Raw genomic sequence first — 9,231 nt, 5'->3', positions numbered from 1 at the left:
CGCTGCAAATTTAGTGACTTAAAATAACACCCACTTGTTATCTCATGGTTTCTGTAGGTCCGAAGTCTGGGCACAGAGTAACGAGGTTCTCTGCTCAGGTTCTCACTGGGATGAAAGAAAGGTGTCAACCAGGACTACATTCTCATCTGAGGCTCACGTCCTCTTTCAAGCTCACAAGTTGTTGGCAGAATTCATTTCCTTGTGAGTGTAGAACTGAGGTCCCCATTTTCTTCCTGGCTGTCACCCAGGGGCCACTGTCAGGTGCTGGAGGCTATCCACAGTCCTTTGTCATGTGGTCCCCATAGGCAGTTCACAACATGGATGTTTGTTTCTTCCAAGCAAACCAGAGCGAGTATCTCTGACTTCCTTTTCTACAACCAGCCAGAGAAAACTCTCTGCTTTGAAAAGCCTCGTGCAATTAGGTCAGGCCCCCTTGAAAACCTCAACTAATTCAAATTAGTTGAATTTCAAGTTCAACGAATTTGGGACCTTAATTATATCTGCAAACTCCCTTTACAAGAGTACCTAGATTAGTGTTTGATTGAATAACGGGGAGAAACTGTGTATACACCAAGGCCAGAATCTTGGAGGGCCATCTTAGAATTCTGTCCTTTCGCCCCCAAAGATTCATACCTTTCTCAAATATGAAATACATTCATCCTCTCCCAAGGTTTCCAAGGGTGTCATCCCAGTAAAGTGTTAGTGGTTTTTTAATAAGAATAAATCTTGTTATTTCGCAGATCTAAGTGTTCAGCTAAGGCTCTCTTGCATTTTCCAAGCTGACATCACATATTCTACATGCCTGCCTCCTTTCCCGAACTCAAGCATTCTTCCTGTACTATTTTATTCTCATATCTGGTATTCTCCAGGGATGTTGCAAGATAACTCCTCATTCTCTCTTCATGTTCTGTCTATGTTGACGGTGTTCCAAGTGATTTTCTTATGTTGGCATCTGTTTAACCTAACTGGGATAACAGGCTTTGCTGTCTGGATTCTTTTCCTTCCTCTGGCACATTTTCTATTCACCAGAAAAACAATATGGTATCATGGCAAGAGTAAGGACTTTGAAATCAGGTAAATGTAGCCTTAGCTTTTCTCTCCAATACCTTCTAACTGAATAATACTTAGCCTCTCTGAATCCCAGCTTCCTCCTCTGTACATTTAGAATAATACCTACCACATAAGCCTGTCGGGAGGATGAAATGATGTAATAGTCATGAAAATTAAATGATACAGTGTTCATTGCATATAGCAGGTGTGAATTTCAGAGCCTCAAGCTTTTTCTCATCTCCTACCCCACATCTTTGCCTTCTTTCCTTTCCCCCTCCCTCTCTTACTTTCCTTCCATCTCCATCTCAAAGAACATCTAAAACTGGTGATGTCGTGATAACCACAGCGTATCACATTAAAATATAACTGCCGTATAATTTCAACCAAACCATTTTATTTGAGTGCCAACATGGTGAGTGGGTTTTTATACCAACCAATCATTTTCATGTAGGACCATTGTGGTGACAATGCTATTTTCTCATTGTCCTGACACCTGTTTTTGTACTTTAAAAACGTGCCTGGATGTTGTCACATACTGTTACTACATTCTAACAGATTTATGCTCCTTAGGAAAAGGGGTCTGGTCCTGAAAGTGCTCCAGCTCTATTACTTATAGAGATGCTTCGGATAAAAGAAGGATTAATGATCAATAATAACTAAAGAGCTGGGCTGCCCGGAGGGAAATGTTGAGGACTGCCTGGCACAAGCGAGGACTAGCTGGCAAACTTCTAAGAGTGATGAAATAAAAGGGTCAGGAGTCGTCTACTTAAGCCTCCAAGGCAAAATATTGGGAGTCCGATACGACTGTCACAATGAGCTATACGTATATGACAGGTACTTAACACCGAATTATACCGGCCATTAGGCTTTTTCTTTCTTTTTCTTTTTTTAATACCTAAAGCATGATTTTTAACTTAGTGTTGTTTTTTTGCAAATGTGATGTTGGCCACATGAGAAGGGTTTTAGAAGCAAGTCTCCTTTATTTAACATTTCTAGGCTCAAGCAATGACGAGAACAGGGATACACACATCACTTCTGAAAAAAGAATAGAATTGTCAACTGGGGACCTCCAGTCATCTCCCCTCCCCAGCTCAGATACCTTCTCTGTCATGGTGCTGTTAAGCAAGGAAGTAAGGGGAAGGGTAATACTTCCACTGAGTTCTAAAGATTAAGACAGAGAGAGTTCATCAGCTTAGGCAGGTCATGCCAAAGTCAAGCCCTGTTCAGTAAAAAGGCCTATCTATAAATCATTAGAGATTCAGGGTGCCAAGAAAGCTACTGCATAAGTTCGGTATTAATCAGAAGGCTTACATTTGCCAGATGCTTTACAACCGTTTTTTATGAAGTAGTATGCATAATTTCCTGGGAGACAAATGAACAATATAATCTCCAGTCTATAACTAAGGAAGCAAACGGCCATGGGGACGCTCTGCAAGTTAGTAGCAAGCTAAGTTAGAAACCTGGACCAAACTCCCCAGGTCAATGCTCTTTCTAACGAAACACCTTGCCTTGTAGCACGAATGTCAAGTTGACATGAAACAAGGGCGTAAGTTTAAAATCTGAGCCCAAGCAAAACTGACCTTGGTGAACTGCGACTTGGATTTGAAGAGGGGAGAGTCTGCTTCCTGCTATGATACAGCACTATTTGATTGACAAGTGTATTATTAGTCAGGGTACAGTCACAGTTCCTGAAAGAAGAGGACCCTAAAACACAGCAGATTAAACAAAGAACTTCATTTTTGTCACATATTATAGTCTAGAGGTAGACCATCCCAAACTAGAAGGGCGGCTATGCCTTCCTCAATATGTGACTTCTGACTTTCGAGTCCAAGGCGCCTGCTTCAGTCTCATCATTCCCAACCAGCAGGAAGGGGATGAGGAACAGTATGACAAAGAAGTTGTACCCATTCACTTTCACTCATACCTCATTGGCCCTACTAAACTGCAAGGACGGCTTGGTTGGGTAGCTAAATGCCCAGCAAAAACTTGGAAATTGTAGAAGGAAGAGAAGAATGGACATTGACAGAGAAGTAAAGGTCAATTGTCACACTACACTTAAGAGGCAAAGATTTATAATACTCAGGCCCAGTGCCCCATCTTCTCTGGTGGTTCACTAGAAAGAGCGTTGACCTGGGGCGTTCGGCCCAAGTTTCTAACTTAGCTTGCTACTAACTTAGAGCACCCTCATGGCTCTATTCCCTCCTCAGTGGGGTGGAATAGAGCAAAGTCAACTCTGAAGTGATTAAGAAGGAATCTGCTATAGTAAAAGAGGCCTGGTAGCAGGGCCTAGGTAAGGTGAGGTCTGGTATCTGCTCTGTCATAGGTTAGAGCTACGATACCTTGGGCAAGTCATCCAAATTCTGGATCTCAGTTTCCCCATCTATAAAATTAAAAATTGGACCAGGTGATATATGATGCTACTTCTAGATCTTATACTTAGTGACGTCAGAGTAGACAATATAACAGGTCAACTTTGTAACATAACATATCCCTTCAGGTTGACCAATAAATAACCAGAACTCACATCATGATGAGTTTTCAGATTAAATGGAAAGTATAAAATGGGTCCACTTTATGAAAACCTTTACATAATTTAGTATGTAAATGAGTCTTGCATGTTCATAAAGTTTTAGTCTTACAAGACTATTTACCAGTCCTACTCATAGGTTAAAAAAATAAATGCTCTACTTTTCTTTAAAAAACTCTCAGCCATCTTCAATAAAGAAACGGGAATATCTGTATGATTCTACTGGATCACTACCTAATTTCACCTATAAGCATAAATTACATGAATACCTTACCAAAGGTTAATACAAAGCATATTAAGTACTTTAGACTGTACTAACCGTCATGGTGAACGCAAATGTTTTCCATATATTTTCTTCAGTTATGTTTATATAACTATGTCCCATTAGTGTAGGAAGTATGGAAGTCTGGCTTCTGGAAAATAGGAGATACCTGAACCAGAATTCCCTTAAAGCCTGCTGAACATTTTAAACATATTCTTATTAGTCAACAGTCATCATCTTTTGAGTGTCATTCAAAGTTAATACTATCGAACACAGTAGACGATGAAGCTGATGGAGATGAGCTATAACCAACAAAGCTGTTGTTCTTATATAAATGTAAAGTGGCTTTGAATGTATTTCTGACAGTCGTAATGTAAAATCAATGGAAATACATTCCCTTCCAAGATGATTAGTTTTGAAGGTAAAAGCTTATAAATGTTATTCTATTTGATTTGACTACTTTTTAAAAATTCTCATCGCTTTATAATTAGGTAACAATCGTGTTATTGTATGAAATGAGTGCTTCCCAAGTATTAGCCATTTTGCTAAATGCTTTTATGTGGATTTATCATCTCAACTTCAAGAAGGTATATCTGTCTCCATCTGCGGTGGCAGACCCTGAAAGTTGCCTTCCAAGATCCATCCTCCCATTCTTTCTTAGAAGAGAGCCTCTATTTTATTTGAAAGTTTAATGTGCCTAACTAAAGCATGAATTTACAAGCTTACTTGTAATTAGCAGTGGACAATGAAAAATTGAACTTGTTGAGTGAAGCATTCGGAAAAGGGGGACAGATTGAATGCATGTGTACCTTTGTCCTTTCCTATTTCTCCTGCTGCCTAGAATTTGGATGAGATGGCTGAAGTACCAACTGCCATCTTGTAATTTATGAATGGAAACCACAAACTAAAGATGGCAGAGGATGAAGATGAAAGAAATCTGGATCACTGGTAAAAGCATGGAGCTGACATCCCATGTCTGTCAGCCACCAGACTTATTTTATACAAGAAAAAAATAAACTCACATGTGACTAAACCACTAATATGGGGGATGTTTTGGTTTATACTTTAGAACCTAAGCTTAACTGATATACCTTTCTTCATTCTTACATATAAGAGAATTAAGTTTTAGAGGGTAGCGTGGCTAAGGCCCAACAGCTGGGCAAATAGAGAGTGCGGACTCAAGCCCAGGTAATCTGACTTCAGAAATGCATACCTCTCAGAACCCATATATCATACTCAAATAATTAGTTTATTGATTAATAAAGAAAGACACAGCATTTGTCCATTCACTTTTTAAAATATTTTTTTGTTATTTTACTATTACAGTTGACATACAACATTATATTGGTTGCAGGTGTACAACATAGTGACTATACACTTCTATAACTTACAAAGTGACCAACCCAATAAATTTAGTACCCATTTGACACCATACATAATTACTACAATATTATTGACTATATTCCCTGTGCCATACATTATATCCCATGGACTATTTTGTAACTACCGATTTGTACTTTTTAATCCCTTCACCTTTTTCATCCATCCACCCTACCCCGACCCATCGGACAACCATCAAAATGTTCTCTGTATCTGAGTTTGTTTTTGTTTTGTTTGTTCATTTTGTTTTTTCATATTTTATATATACATGATATCATATGGTATTTGTCTCTGTCTGTCTTATTTCATTTAGCATTATATCCTCTAGGTCCATCCATCTTGTTGCAAATAGCAAGATTTTATTCCTTTTATAGCTGAGTAATATTTTGTTATATTTATGTACAACTTCTTTATCCATTCATCTATTAATGGACACTTAAGTTGCTTTGATATCTTGGCTATTGTAAATAATGCTGCATTGAACATACGGATGAATGTTTTTTCAAATTAGTGTTTTGGGTTTCGTCGGGTAAATATTTTGAAGTGGAATTACTGAGTCCTTCTTTGTCTCTTGTTATAGCCTTTGTTTTAGGTCTATTTGGTCTGGTATAGTTATTGCTACTGCAGTTTTTGTGTTTGTTTTGTGTTTCCATTTCATGAAATATCTTTTTCTATTCCTTTACTTTCAGTCTGTGTCTTTTGATCTGAAGTCTCTGTAGGCAACATATATAAGAGTCTTGTTTTCTTATCCATTTAGCCACCCTATGTCTTTTGTTGGAGCATTTAATCCATTCACATTTAAAGTCATTGTTGATGGATATCTAGTTATTGTCATTTTATTATTTATATATTTTTTTCTTCTTCTTAACGAAGTCCCTGTCACATTTCTTGTAATACTGGTTTGGTGGTGATGAGCTCCTTTAGCTTTTTCTTGTCTAGAAAGCTCTTTATCTGTCCTTTGATTCTGAATGACAGCTTTGCTGGGTAGCATAATCTTGGTTATAGGTCCTTGCTTTTCATCACTTTTGAATATTTTGTGCCAATCCCTTCTGGCCTACAAAGTTTCTGTTGAAAAATCAGCTGACTGTCTTATGGGAGCTCCCTTGTAGGTAACTAATTGCTTTTCTTTTTCTGCCTTTAAGATTCTCTCTTTGTCTTTAACCTTTGGCATTTTAATTATGATATGTCTTGGTGTGGGCCTGTTTGGATTCTTCTTTGGAATTCTTTACACTTCCTGGACTTATATGTCTATTTCCTTTACCAGGTTAGGGAAGTTTTCCATCATTATTTCTTCAAATAGGTTTTCAATTCCTTGTTCTCTCTCTTCTCCTTCTGGTACCCCTACAATAAGAAGGTTGGTATGCTTAATGTTGTCCCAGAGGACGCTTAAACTATCCTTATTTCTTTGGATTGTTTTTTATTGATTGTTTTTGCTGTTCTGTTTGGATGTTTTCTGCTATCTTACCTTCCAAATTGCTAATTTGATCCTCTGCTTCATCTAATCTACTGTTGATTCCCTCTGATGTATCCTTCATTTCAGTTATTGTATTCTGTATTTCTGACTTGTTTTTTGTTTGTTTGTTTGTTTTCTATTTCCATTTATATGTTTCCTATTTCTTTGCTGAAGTTCTCACTAAGATCATCGAGCATTCTTATAATGCTCAATGATGTGTTTTGAACTCTGCATCTGGTAGATTACTCGTCTCCATTTTATTTAGTTAGTTTTCTGGAGCTTTGTTTTTATCTTTCATTTGAGACATGTTTGTCTCCTCATTTTAGCTGCTTCCTTGTATTTGTTTCTATGTGTTAGGTAGAGTTACTATGTCTCCCAGTCTTGGTAGAGTGGCCTTATGTCATAGGTGTCCTATGTAGCCCAATGGCATGGTTTACCTGGTCACCTGAGATGGGTTTTCCAGGTATATCCTTTGCACGGGTTGCATGTACCCTCTGTTGTAGTTGAAACTTGATTGCTGTTGGCACACCAACAGGAAGGATTGACCCTCAAGCTGATTGGCTGTGAGGACTGGCTTTAACTACAGTGAAGGAACTTTTGTGCAGGAGCTGACCCTATGGAGCAGGAATCACTTTAGCAGGGCTCTGGTGCCTGATGAGTCTGTCCTTTGGGTGTGTCATTTGTGTAGGTGGTTGGGTGGTGCTCTATTGTGGTCTGAAGCTGGCCACTGGATGTGTTGTTTCTGGGGCCTCTTGGGAGGGGCTCTGGTGCAGGCCAAGTTTAGTCACTGCCTGTAGCCTGCCTGGGGCCACTTGGTATGAGCTACAAAATGATCTGCAGATGGTTGCCACTTGTGCTAGGCTTGGAGATATGTAGGAGAGGCTTAGCTGTGAATTGAAGCTGGCTGCTGCTAATGCTGGGCTTGGGGGTACAAGACAAGAGGTATGGGGCATGCCAAAACCACACACTCCTTGTTTGGGATTTGCAAACCTTTGAGAGATTTGAGCAAAGTCTGCAGTATGAGTCACAACAGGCCATTTGGATGGAAAAGTCACTGGAAGAGGATTAGGTGGGCCCACAATTTGGATGGGGCAGGGTCTCAGGGTATCATTAGGTTGAAGCAAACCATGTTAGTTAGGTTGATGGAGACTCAGATACGGTGGCAACTTTTGAGTGCAGGCTGGGTGATTGGAGGATTCAACAAAGGAACAATGGATTCTGCCAGCACTTATGTCTGGAAGAAAGCTGCTCCTTCTCTAAGCCCTTGCCCCATAGCCAGACACTTCAGTTCCTCCCTGCATGTTCCTAGCTTTCCTGCGCTGATGCCGCAGTGCTGCAGCTCAGAGCAAGTGAGTCCATCCACAAGTAAGTCCATGTATGTGCCCTTTAAAAGGAAAGGCTGGGACTCCAGAAGTCCTCCATCTCACTCAGCTACAATCTCCACTGGGATCCCTCACTCCTCAGGGGGAATCCCCGCAACTGAGATATTGCTCCCAATTCTCAACAATAACATGTAGTTGTGGGATCAGCCTGCTCTGTGTATTTGCCCCTCCTACAGAGGACATGGCTTCCTCTGTATATCCTTAGCTATAAGACTTTCATTCAGTCAGCCCTCAGACAATTCCCAATGATGGTTGTTCTGTAGTTTGGTTGTAATTTTGATGTGGCCATAGGTGGAGGTCAGCAAAGCATTTACCCATTCCACTATCCTGACTGGAATTCCCCTATTCACTTTTATTTAGCTCCAAAACAATGCTATGAAATCACAGAAGTGACAGAAGGTAAAGGAAGGTTGACTCTCTAATAATCCAATATACTAAGATTACTGAGTAATTAAGCATATAATTTATCTGCTACATAAGTTAATAAAACTGATGTAAAGAGCAGTATTTAATGGTGAAAGTCAACTCCTCTCCCACACCAGAATGCAGAAAAGACTTCACGTGAAGCTGGTAATGTGCTCAGACCACACAAATAGCCCATGTCCCCTCCAAAGATACACATGTCTCTATGCATGAAGTCTTCTTGCCAACACAAGTCTTCGTCACAACAAGATCAAACTCAATTTCTCGATTGTATCGCCAGTGGAAAAAAGAAGACATAAGTTAGTGACATATAGAAGATATTTTGCACCTGTAAGTAAATGATGGTCATGCATGTATGAGCTATATTTCATTCACAATGGAATAGCAGAGAAGCATAGTTTTCCATTTGTAACCACATTCTCCTATGACTTCAAGTGAAAGCTAAGAGCAACCAAAATCTCATGTATGGTTTAAATGCCCAACCAAAATGAGATTCTACAGTATCTAACATATTTCATTTTACTGATTAAAATGAACCCAAAATAGTTTCAGTAAAGTTAAGGCCCATAACTGCACAGGAAAAGTGGTCCTGATTGCAGTCTGGGCCATCCTCTCTTCCCAGAAATTGTCATAATTGACATAGGCTACCACGTAATCATGAGAGTCACCCTGATAAGTGAAATTGCTGCAAGAGATCATAATCAATTCAAAGCAGGGTGCAGAAATACGAAGAGCTTGCTCATACAAAGACAAA

Source organism: Rhinolophus ferrumequinum, chromosome 9, assembly GCF_004115265.2.
Source record: "Rhinolophus ferrumequinum isolate MPI-CBG mRhiFer1 chromosome 9, mRhiFer1_v1.p, whole genome shotgun sequence".
In the NCBI taxonomy this organism is placed as follows: domain Eukaryota; kingdom Metazoa; phylum Chordata; class Mammalia; order Chiroptera; family Rhinolophidae; genus Rhinolophus; species Rhinolophus ferrumequinum.
Note: the sequence above shows the minus strand (reverse complement) of the source record.